At 48.3% G+C, this 11,278-nt stretch overlaps 1 non-coding gene across 1 annotated transcript; it reads left to right on the top strand.

Moving 5' to 3' along the window:
• Positions 1-3,176: 3,176 nt before the first annotated feature.
• On the top strand, positions 3,177-3,360 carry LOC128706068 (U2 spliceosomal RNA). The gene has a single exon (XR_008409809.2). It is a non-coding gene; the product is annotated as a U2 spliceosomal RNA (small nuclear RNA).
• The last annotated feature ends 7,918 nt before the right edge of the window (positions 3,361-11,278 follow it).

Raw genomic sequence — 11,278 nt, 5'->3', positions numbered from 1 at the left:
ATGCAGCCCCCTCGACCACGGGCTCCACCACAGGTGGAGTCCCCTCAGCCACAAACTCAGCAGGCAGAGCACCCACAGCAACATGACAGTCCACCGTCTTCCTTAGCCCTTTCCCCCCTACCTCCTACCCCCTCCCCTCCCCTCCCACACACTTTTGTACCTTGGAGTGGGTCCCAGGCAGAATTCCCACCAAGGTCTGGCTCCCCACCGCCGTCCTCTCCAGTACCTGCCTCCCTTACTCACACCTCTCTTCGTTCCTCCTCCTCCTCGCCCCGACCCACACCCTCTCCCCCTCCTGTCCATTCCCCCTTACCCCTCTCATTGCAGGTACCGCCGCCACCTCTCTCCCCTTCCTTTGCAGATGAGACCGCCTCACCAGCGACGCTGTTGAGACCCATTGACCACTCCCAGCTGCCAGGAGTGGACCATCAGGATACAAGCCAGGTGACTGCTGACCAAGACGATGCTGTGGAGGATTGGATCCTCAAGCCCTTTCTAGGTCCCTTGCTTGATGTACTATACAACCCTGACTGGGACAAGTTTGTCGAGCTAACACGGGAGGTGACGGAGGAAATACAGCGGGCTAACTCCATTCCAACTCAACGAAATAACTCCCCTACCCGCCGGGGAACAATTGATGTTAACGACTGCAAGGCCATACAGCGCTTATACAAGATTAATAGAAGAAGAGCTGTGCGGTTAATAACTACGGGTGAGGGCAGTCGTTGCAGCTTACCTAAGGAAAGGATAGAGGCACACTTCAGTCAGATCCAGGGAGAGTATGTGGACCCCCTAGAAGACCCAGCACTGGTGGAGGCAATTCCTATCCCAACGGAAGAAAGACCACCCCTTCGACTCAACCCATTTACAGAGAAGGGAGTAACATCACGGCTCGCTAAGGCTGAAAATACCGCCCCAGGTGATGACCGCATTATCTACAGGAACTGGCGACTGGCAGACCCAGGCGGTCGCGTTATAACAGCAATCTTTAACATCTGTCTACGTGAGGGCCGCATTCCAGAAGACTGGAAATCCTCACGCACTATACTGATCCCCAAGAGTGGCGACCTACAGGAGATAACCAACTGGAGACCAGTCGCCCTGTGCAGAACTATCTACAAACTCTACATGGGATGTTTAGCTGCCCGCCTCAGACAGTGGGTTACTGACAATGACGTACTGTGCCCAGCACAGAAAGGCTTTATGCCCAGTGACGGTGTAGTAGAACTCAATTACATTCTTCAACACTACCTGGACGAGGCCCGCAGCGGCAACACGTATAGCCACACTAGACATTCACAACGCCTTTGGTTCTATTCCGACTGAACTGATAGAACTGTCCCTGGACCGTATGGGTGTCGGGGAGGAGTTCAGGAGGATAATCTGTGGGGTAATACAAGGGAACTCCACCCGAATCATGACCAATGAAGGAGAGACTACTGATATGCCAACTCAACGGGGAGTTCGACAAGGATGCCCCATTAGTGGGCTACTGTTCAACATTGGTATCGAGGCAATCCTGCGAAAGATCATAACAGCTGGCATGACTACAAACCCCCAGCTGAAGCACCCGTGCCTCGCATATGCCGATGACATCACTCTCTTAGCACGGACACCAGCACAACTGCAGGAGCTCATCAACGTCGCAACACAAGCATGTGGGGAGCTTCGGCTAACCATCAACCCTGCCAAATGCACCTCCCTGCACATGTCCGGAGCCAGCCCACGAGGGATGAGACGAACCCCATTCCTTGTTGGAGACACACAGATTTTGTCCATTGAGGATGGACAGTATACAAAATTCTTAGGGCGTCCTGTTGGGTTTCAGCTACTACCAGATATAGCCATCATAGAAGACTACATCACCCTAGGGATGAGCATACTCGAAAGCAAGCTCGCACCCTGGCAGCGATTGGACGCCCTGAAGACATTTGTACTACCATCTGCTGTGTTTGCCATGCGAACATGGCAATTGAGGAAAACCGATTGGACGCGTCTTGACTGTGCATTGCGACCTCTGATTAAAAAGACCCTGTACCTTCAGCCCCGTGCGTCTAATGAATACATATATGGCAGCAGCCCAGCCGGGGCCTGTGGCATTCCCTCTGCAGCAGAAGACTCCGACATATTCCTGGTGGATACAGCCTTCAAACTACTCACCTCACTGGACCTAGACACCAGAGACATTGCCCGGAGCGACTGCCAGCAAGTGGCATCACTAAGAACCCAACAGGACCCAAACATGGAAGATGCATGTGCCTTCTTGTCAAAACAGGAGATGGGACGAGCAGGTGGACACCAAACACTCTGGTCCAGGGCACGAGATGCCTCTGGACGGATGGGTGTTACCTGGTCATACAACAGCAACAGCAGAACACTGGGGCTAGCATGTGGCGATTCTTCACTAGGACAGACACAGGTGGATAGTCGCCCACACCATCACGAACCACCACCGAAGCTCCAGGGATATCACTCTGCAAGCAAAACCAGACCAAGGGAAAGTGATGCAGGTAGTGGCACGGGAACGAGCATCGTCGCACTTCATGAGGGAGGGAACATACACAACCTTCACCGACTGGAGATTCATACACCAAGCAAGACTGAACATGCTACCACTGAATGGCGCACGTCGCTATGACAGGGGTGGTGACCGACGATGCCGAAGATGCCCTACACAACTAGAGACACTACCACACGTCCTTAACTGTTGGAGACACTGTGCCACCATGACCCAGTGACACAATGCATTGGTGGCGAGGATCAAGAAGGCCACCCAGGGACAAGGGTGGAGACTCATCTCCGAGAATCAGTGTGTTGCAGGCGCACAAGACACAGGACGACCAGACCTAATCATCACGCAGGATGGGGATGCACTGATTGATGTTACATGCCCTTTCGAGAATGGACGTCTTCGAGAATGAAACGTCTGGCCTCACGAAAGTATCAAAAACTCTTCTGGAGGCTGTGTGTGAGCGACGTCATAAAATGGTAAAGGATGATATACACTGAACATATAACAGGTGCTAGGCAGTATTAACAACATTGTAAATTTGTAATCATCAAGAAGCTTGTAACTTGATGTTTAGGCCATATTACAGTAGAATAGAATAGTGCAGACACCACAACTGAGTGCTGCTTTGCATTGTATCAAATTAGTTATTATGAACATGATGTAAAACCCATTGTAGCATTTTTCGAAAATAAAATCTGTTCTTATCAGCTTAATATCTGATACGATCCCCATGTGGGATCTTCGATATTAAACTGATTTTTGGATCATGGCAAAGTGCTAGGGGCTTGCTCCACCTTTGCCGCGGATCGGCCCGGTATTGCAGTACTTCCGGGATTGGTCCACTCCCCTGGGGAGAAAAAAAATTCCAACTAACCTAATTATAATATGAAGCAGTGTTCCATACATTGAACCTCTTTCTGGCATTAACTGGAACCCAACAGGATGCCCCAGGAATTTCCCAGTGTCCAAATTTTGTGCCTGGGGTAGCACTTCCCACTACTCTTACTGACTGCCTTTTGCATACTCGTAACCTTCAATTGTCTCTGATCTTCATATACATGTTATTAAATCCCACTTGGTATCTTACAATGCAGTGTGTATTGTATAAAAAGATGATCTTGTAGTGCCTCCTTGAAGTCAGTTTCTTTCTAAGAGTTCATTAAAGCTTAATTGTGTCAAGAGATATTATGCATTCCTATACCAATCCAGTGGACAGTAGTTAAGACTGAAAGACACAATGGATGAAGGAACTGGGCCCCAAACTTTGATAGGCAACAGAGTTAGTGTTAATGAACTATTTATAAATTAATGGGCTGGTAACATTTGTAATGAGTTGTTCAGAATACAATTCAGTCACAAAAACATTACAATTATTAATACACAGCAGACCTTGGTGGGTGTGCATCTCTCTTCACTCACACTTTTTCTTGCAGTAAATAGTAAATAGCCGGCAGATCCACTACCAGCAGGGGATGAGTGACGACGACACTGAGGATAACCACGACTTCTGGTCTCAGATAGATGAGCGGCGACCAGAGGATGGTTCCAGCAATGAGGCCCCCACCGATGGCGATGGACGACGACAGGAGGGAGGATGGTTCCAGCAGTGAGGCTTCCACCGACAGCGATGGACAACCCCTGGAAATTTATGGTTCTCTTTTGCAGAATTGGCTCCTTTCTCCAGAGAATAGCAGTGCTGATGCTGCCGATGTCCCCCATCAGCCAGCGGAGAATGGTGCTGCTGGCGTTCCCCATCGACCAGCGGAGAACGGTGGTGCTGCTGACGTCCCCCATCGTCCACTGGAGAATGGCGCTGCCGCTGACATACACCATCTGCCAGTAGAGAAAGATGGTGCCGCTGCATCATCGCACGGTCGCAATGCACAGTCAAGACGTGTCCAATCAGTTTTCCTCAGTTGCCATGTTTGCATGGCAAACCCAGCAGATGGTAGAACAAATGTCTTCAGGGCATCTAATCACTGCCAGGGTGCGAATTTGCTTTCAAGTATGCTCTTCCCTAGGGCGATGTAGTCATCTATGATGGCTATATCCAGTAGCTGAAACCCAACAGGGTGCCCTAGAAATTTTGTGTCCATCCTCAATGGACAAAATCTGCGTGTCTTCCTACAAGGAATGGAGTTCGTCTTGTGCCTCGTGGGCTGGCTCCGGACATGTGCATTGAGGCGCATTTGGTGGGGTTGATGGTTAGCCGAAGCTCCCTGCATGCCTGTGTTGCGACGTTAATTAGCTCTTGCAGTTGTGCTGGTGTCCTTGCTAAGAGAGTGATGTCGTTGGCGTATGCGAGGCACGGATGCTTCAGCTGGGGGTTAGTAGCCATGCCGGCTGTTATGATCCTTCGCAGGATTGCCTCGATACCCACTAATGGGGAATCCTTATCGAACTCCCGTTGAGTTGGGATGTCAGCAGTTTCTCCTTCATTGGAAATGTTTCTAGTGGAGTTACCTTGTATTACCCCACTGATGATCCTCCTGAACTCCTCCCAGACACCCATACGGTCTAGGGACAGCTCTACGAGTTCAGTCGAAATAGAACCAAAGGCGTTATGAATGTTGAATGTGGCTATGCAGATGTCCGTTTTGCCACTTCGGACGGTGGTGGGGAGCCAGACCTGGGTGGGGATTCTGCCTGGCTCTCTCTCCTAGGTACATTAGTGTGTGGGAGGGGGTAGGAGGTAAGGGGAAAGGGCTAAGGAAGGTGGTGGACTGTCGTGTTGCTGGGGGTGCTCTGCCTGTGGTGGAGCTCGTGGTCGAGGATGTTCCATCTGTGGTGTTCTTGGCCGAGGGTGCTCCACCGGAGGTGGAAGTCTGGGCCCTCGAAGGTGGAGTCCAAGCCGCTGGGCTTCCCTTGCAGTTTGTTGGCAGTGTGCATCCTTATGGTTCTCTAGTCCTATTTTGGATGGGAATGCCTCATAGCAGCCTTCGTTTTCGAACCTAAAACACAGGCATTGTTGGTGTTGTAGTTCATTCTTCGTCCATTCTTGGACGACTTCCCAGGACGATGTTACATCCATGAGAGAATGATCATGTGTGTGGCCAGGAGGTGTCGCTCCAGCGACTGTCGAAGGTTTTCAGTGCACCTGAAGGACTTAGGGGGCGGGAAGAGGATGATCAGACGGTTACCATCTCGTTGGGGTTGGATATCCCCGTCCTCTGGCCGGTGGGGGGATGTCAATAGCGGCACCATCTTTCTCCACTGGCAGATGGTGTATGTCAGCGGCAGCATTGCCATTCTCCGCTGGCCAATGGGGGACGCCAGCAGCAACATCATTCTCCGCTGGCCGATGGGGGACATCGGCAGCATCAGCACTGATATTCTCTGGAGACAGGAGCCAATTCTGCCAAAGAGAACCATAAATTTCCAGGGGTTGTCCATTGCTGTCGGTGGAAGCCTCACTGCTGGAACCGTCCTCCCTCCTGTCGTCATCCATCGCCATCGGTGGGGGCCTCGTTGCTGGAACCATCCTCTGGTCGCCGTTCATCTATCTGAGACCAGAAGTCGTGGTTATTCTCAGTGTCGTCGTCGTCACTCATCCCCTGCTGGTAGTGGATCTGCCGAATATTTACTGCAAGAAAAAGTGTGCGTGAGTGAAGAGATGCACACCCACCAAGGTCTGCTATGTATTAATAATTGTAATGTTTTTGTGACTGAACTGTATTCTGAACAACTCATCACAAATGTTACCAGCCCATTAATTTATAGATAGTTCATTAACACTAACTCCGTTGCCTATCAAAGTTTGGGGCCCAGTTCCTTCATCCATTGTGTCTTTCAGTCTTAACTACTGTCCACTGGATTGGTATAGGAATGCATAATATCTCTTGACACAATTAAGCTTTAATGAACTCTTAGAAAGAAACTGTCATTAATCATTCCTCGCCCAGCTGCCAGTGAGGGTGGACGTTTGCTACACCTCTGTCAGGCGCAAGTGGTGGTTGGGGTGCACCGCAGAATTAACACTGTCGGCATAGAATTACTGAGAGGTACAATTAATCAAGCTTTGGCGTTGACGTTGTTGCCTCTGATTATTCGAGAGACATATGGGATTGAGGATTGCGAACTTTACGGTGTAGCCTTAAATGGAAACTACCGAATGTTCGTGAAACTGCTGTCATCACAGGTGTTTGAGGATCTACTTGATCATTATCAGGATGTTGCTATCGAGGTTAATGAGGACATCCTGGTAAAGATGGTCCATGTTTCGAGTCAATTTACGTATGTAAAGTTACGTAGCTCAACAAGGCAAGTGGATAGCAGGGGCTTATGTAGGTTATCCAGAAGGTAGTTTTAGCCTAAAGATGACTGAGACGACCAATACCTTCGTATGTGTTCTTAGAGGAATTTTGGACACAAATACTTGTAACTTACGCTGGCCAACGTAGAACTTGTAGACTGTGTGATGGTTATGATCACATAGCAGCTGAATGTGTGAGGCGGAGGACTGGCCAGGGAATACCAAGGAGTGACATTTCGAGGCGAGGACCTACAGTGACTGATCAGAACCGCCAGGATGGACGTAGGTCGGTTGTGGAGTGAGGAAGTGGAGGAAATACAACGTGAGGTGGAGCATGAGGGTGCAGTGCAGCAATTGAGTGCGTCTGCAGAGGATGTGATGCACGAGGGGGACAAGGATGCACCCAATGAACCGAATGACGTAGAAATTGACGTAGTGCTTGAGACAGTTTTGCAGATGTTCCCTAACGATGGGAGACCAGGTACCGGGACAAGGGGAAGCATGTGGGCCTGGAGGAAGGAATGTAATGTCGGCTTGGCCAAGTAGTGAGAAGGGGAATGAGGTGAGGTGCACAATGAGGAAGGTCAGGAGACAAGCATGGTGGAAGAGAAAGTGTCGAGGAAGCGGGCAGCTGTCACGTCTGACTCAGATGACATCCTCACTCCAGCACAAAGACCAGGGAAAAAGGCGGGGATTAAAGGTGTGTATAGAGGCACAGAGAAAAAGAAACGCCAGCAAGGGGTTAGGAGTGGAGGGGGTGGGGTGAGTGCCAAGGATGGTGTGTATGAGGCTACTGGACAGTGGAAAAATGAGGTGGGGAAAAGTGGGTGGAAAACGTAAGCAGGCCTAAGGTATATGACAATTAATGTTAATGGTTTATGTGGCAAGTGTGTGGGGTTGCGAGGACTGCTGTATCGTTGCAAGGTAGATGTTGCCTTTATACAAGAGCATAACTTGAAAACAGGAAAATTGCTGGAGGTGAATGGATATAGGGCTTTTGTAATGCCAATGACATGTTTAAAAGGCGGAGTAGGTGTTTTAATTTGTGAGGCAAGCCTGTTTATTTTGCAAAGGTTTGAGGGGGGGGTGAGGAAAGAATAATGAGTGGACGGGTGGTGGATGCGTGAACGCGTGTCCTTAGTTGGAGTGTATGCTCTGGCGGAGAACGATGTGAGGGTCAAATCGGCATTTGTAAGGGATGATCTGGTGTATTTCTTGCATTTGTAAGGGATGATCTGGTGTATTTCTTGCATTGATTGGGGGAGATTGGAATTGTATAATATGGAGATTTGATGTGACGCCAGCGGGGGCAGGATATTTATCAAATCTGTGTAGATATATTGGTGGAATAGGTGAAGTGCAACATACGTATGTAAGGAGGGAATATGCAGCTAGACGGGATAGGATCTATATAATGCAAGGGGTTTCAGTACAGTCTTTTAACACTATAGAAGCAATTTATTCAGATCACAGGGCAGTGGTTGTGGGAGTGGCATGGGATTCGTTAGTGAAACGGTTTGAAAGCTACTGGAAATTAAACACGCGACTCCTTGAGGATGAGGAAGTGGAGGGGGGGTTCGCTTCGTTGTGGAGGAAGCTAGGCAAGGAGGCAAAAAGGGTTGATAATGTTGGGACAGTGTGGCCAAGGAGAGTTAACCAGGAGTTTACCTGGAGAGAGTTCCGGGGGTCAACGCCCCCACGGCCTGGTCTGTGACCAGGCCTCCTGGTGGATCAGAGCCTGATCAACCAGGCTGTTGCTGCTGGCTGCACGCAAACCAACATACGAGCCACAGCCCGGCTGGTCAGGAACCGACTTTAGGTGCTTGTCCAGTGCCAGCTTGAAGACTGCCAGGGGTCTGTTGGTAATCCCCCTTATGTATGCTGGGAGGCAGTTGAACAGTCTCGGGCCCCTGACACTTATTGTATGGTCTCTTAACGTGCTAGTGACACCCCTGCTTTTCATTGGGGGGATGTTGCATCGTCTGCCAAGTCTTTTGCTTTCGTAAGCGAGTGATTTTCGTGTGCAAGTTCGGTACTAGTCCCTCTAGGATTTTCCAGGTGTATATAATCATGTATCTCTCCCGCCTGCGTTCCAGGGAATACAGTTTTAGGAACCTCAAGCGCTCCCAGTAATTGAGGTGTTTTATCTCCGTTATGCGCACCGTGAAGGTTCTCTGTACATTTTCTAGGTCAGCAATTTCACCTGCCTTGAAAGGTGCTGTTAGTGTGCAGCAATATTCCAGCCTAGATAGAACAAGTGACCTGAAGAGTGTCATCATGGGCTTGGCCTCCCTAGTTTTGAAGGTTCTCATTATCCATCCTGTCATTTTTCTAGCAGATGCGATTGATACAATGTTATGGTCCTTGAAGGTGAGATCCTCCGACATGATCACTCCCAGGTCTTTGACGTTGGTGTTTCGCTCTATTTTGTGGCCAGAATTTGTTTTGTACTCTGATGAAGATTTAATTTCCTCGTGTTTACCATATCTGAGTAATTGAAATTTCTCATCGTTGAACTTCATATTGTTTTCTGCAGCCCACTGAAAGATTCGGTTGATGTCCGCCTGGAGCCTTGCAGTGTCTGCAATGGAAGACACTGTCATGCAGATTCGGGTGTCATCTGCAAAGGAAGACACGGTGCTGTGGCTGACATCCTTGTCTATGTCGGATATGAGGATGAGGAACAAGATGGGAGCTAGTACTGTGCCTTGTGGAACAGAGCTTTTCACCGTAGCTGCCTCGGACTTTACTCTGTTGACGACTACTCTCTGTGTTCTGTTAGTGAGGAAATTATAGATCCATCGACCGACTTTTCCTGTTATTCCTTTAGCACGCATTTTGTGCGCTATTACGCCATGGTCACACTTGTCGAAGGCTTTTGCAAAGTCTGTATATATTACATCTGCATTCTTTTTATCTTCTAGTGCATTTAGAACCTTGTTGTAGTGATCCAATAGTTGAGACAGACAGGAGTGACCTGTTCTAAACCCATGTTGCCCTGGGTTGTATAACTGATGGGTTTCTAGATGGGTGGTGATCTTGCTTCTTAGGACCATTTCAAAAGATTTTTATGATATGGGATGTTAGTGCTATTGGTCTGTAGTTCTTTGCTGTTGCTTTACTGCCCCCTTTGTGGAGTGGGGCTATGTCTGTTGTTTTTAGTAACTGTGGGACGACCCCAGTGTCCATGCTCACGGAGTTCCATTCTTGAGTCTGGCCCTGGGGCAGAGTGCATGGGCATGTCATTTATCGCCTGTTCAAAGTCATTTGGCGTCAGGATAACATCAGATAGGCTTGTGTTAACCAAATTTTGTGGCTCTCTCATAAAAAATTCATTTTGATCTTCGACTCTGTCTGGTTAGCGGCTTGCTAAACACTGAGTCATACCGGGACTTGAGTAGCTCACTCATTTCCTTGCTGTCATCTGTGTAGGACCCATCTTGTTTAAGTAGGGGCCCAATACTGGACGTTGTTCTCGACTTTGATTTGGCATAGGAGAAGAAATACTTTGGGTTTCTTTAGATTTCATTTATGGCTTTTAGTTCTTCCCGCGATTCCTGACTCCTATAAGATTCCTTTAGCTTAAGTTCGATGCTTGCTATTTCTCTGACCAGTGTCTCCCTACGCATTTCAGTTATATTGACCTCTTTTAGCCGCTCTGTTATTCTTTTCCGTCGCCTGTAAAAGGAGCGCCTGTCTCTTCTATTTTACATCTACTCCTCCTTTTTCTTAGAGGAATAAGCCTTGTGCATACATCGAGTGCCACCAAGTTAATCTGTTCTAGGCATAAGTTGGGGTCTGTGTTGCTTAGTATATCTTCCCAGCTTATATCGGTTAGGACTTGGTTTACTTGGTCCCACTTTGTTTTTGTTATTGAAGTTGAATTTGGTGAATGCTCCCTCATGACTAGTCTCATTATGTCGGTCTGGGGCTCCACGCATACATGTCTGAGCCTCAATTATGTTGTGATCTTAGTATATTGTTTTCGATATGGTGACAATTCTTATCAGATAATCATTGTTAGTGAAGATGAGGTCTAGTGTATTCTCCAGTCTAGTAGGCTCTATTATTTGCTTGTTTAAATTGAATTTTGTTCAGAGATTTAAAAGCTCGTGTGAGTGAGTTTTCATCAGAGCTGCCTCCTGGTGTTATTACTGCAACAATATTATTTGCTATATTCCTCCATTTTAGGTGCCTTAAGTTGAAATCCCCCAGGAGCAAGATGTTGGGTGCAGGAGCTGGAAGATTTTCCAGACAGTGGTCAATTTTTAACAGCTGTTCCTGGAATTGCTGGGATGTTGCATCCGGAGGCTTGTAGACTACCACAATGACTAGGTTTTGGTTCTCGACCTTTACTGCTAAAACTTCCACTACATCATTTGAGGCATTAAGCAGTTCTGTGCAAACAAGTGACTCTGCAATGTACAGGCCAAACCATCCCCCCCCCCTTTTGCCTGTTCACTCTGTCACATCTGTATAGGTTGTAACCTGGGATCTATATTTCGTTGTCCAAA

Source organism: Cherax quadricarinatus, chromosome 27 (genome assembly GCF_038502225.1).
Source record: "Cherax quadricarinatus isolate ZL_2023a chromosome 27, ASM3850222v1, whole genome shotgun sequence".
NCBI lineage: Eukaryota > Metazoa > Arthropoda > Malacostraca > Decapoda > Parastacidae > Cherax > Cherax quadricarinatus.
The sequence above is the reverse complement of the archived record's forward strand: the minus strand, read 5'-3'. Positions and strand labels throughout refer to the sequence as shown.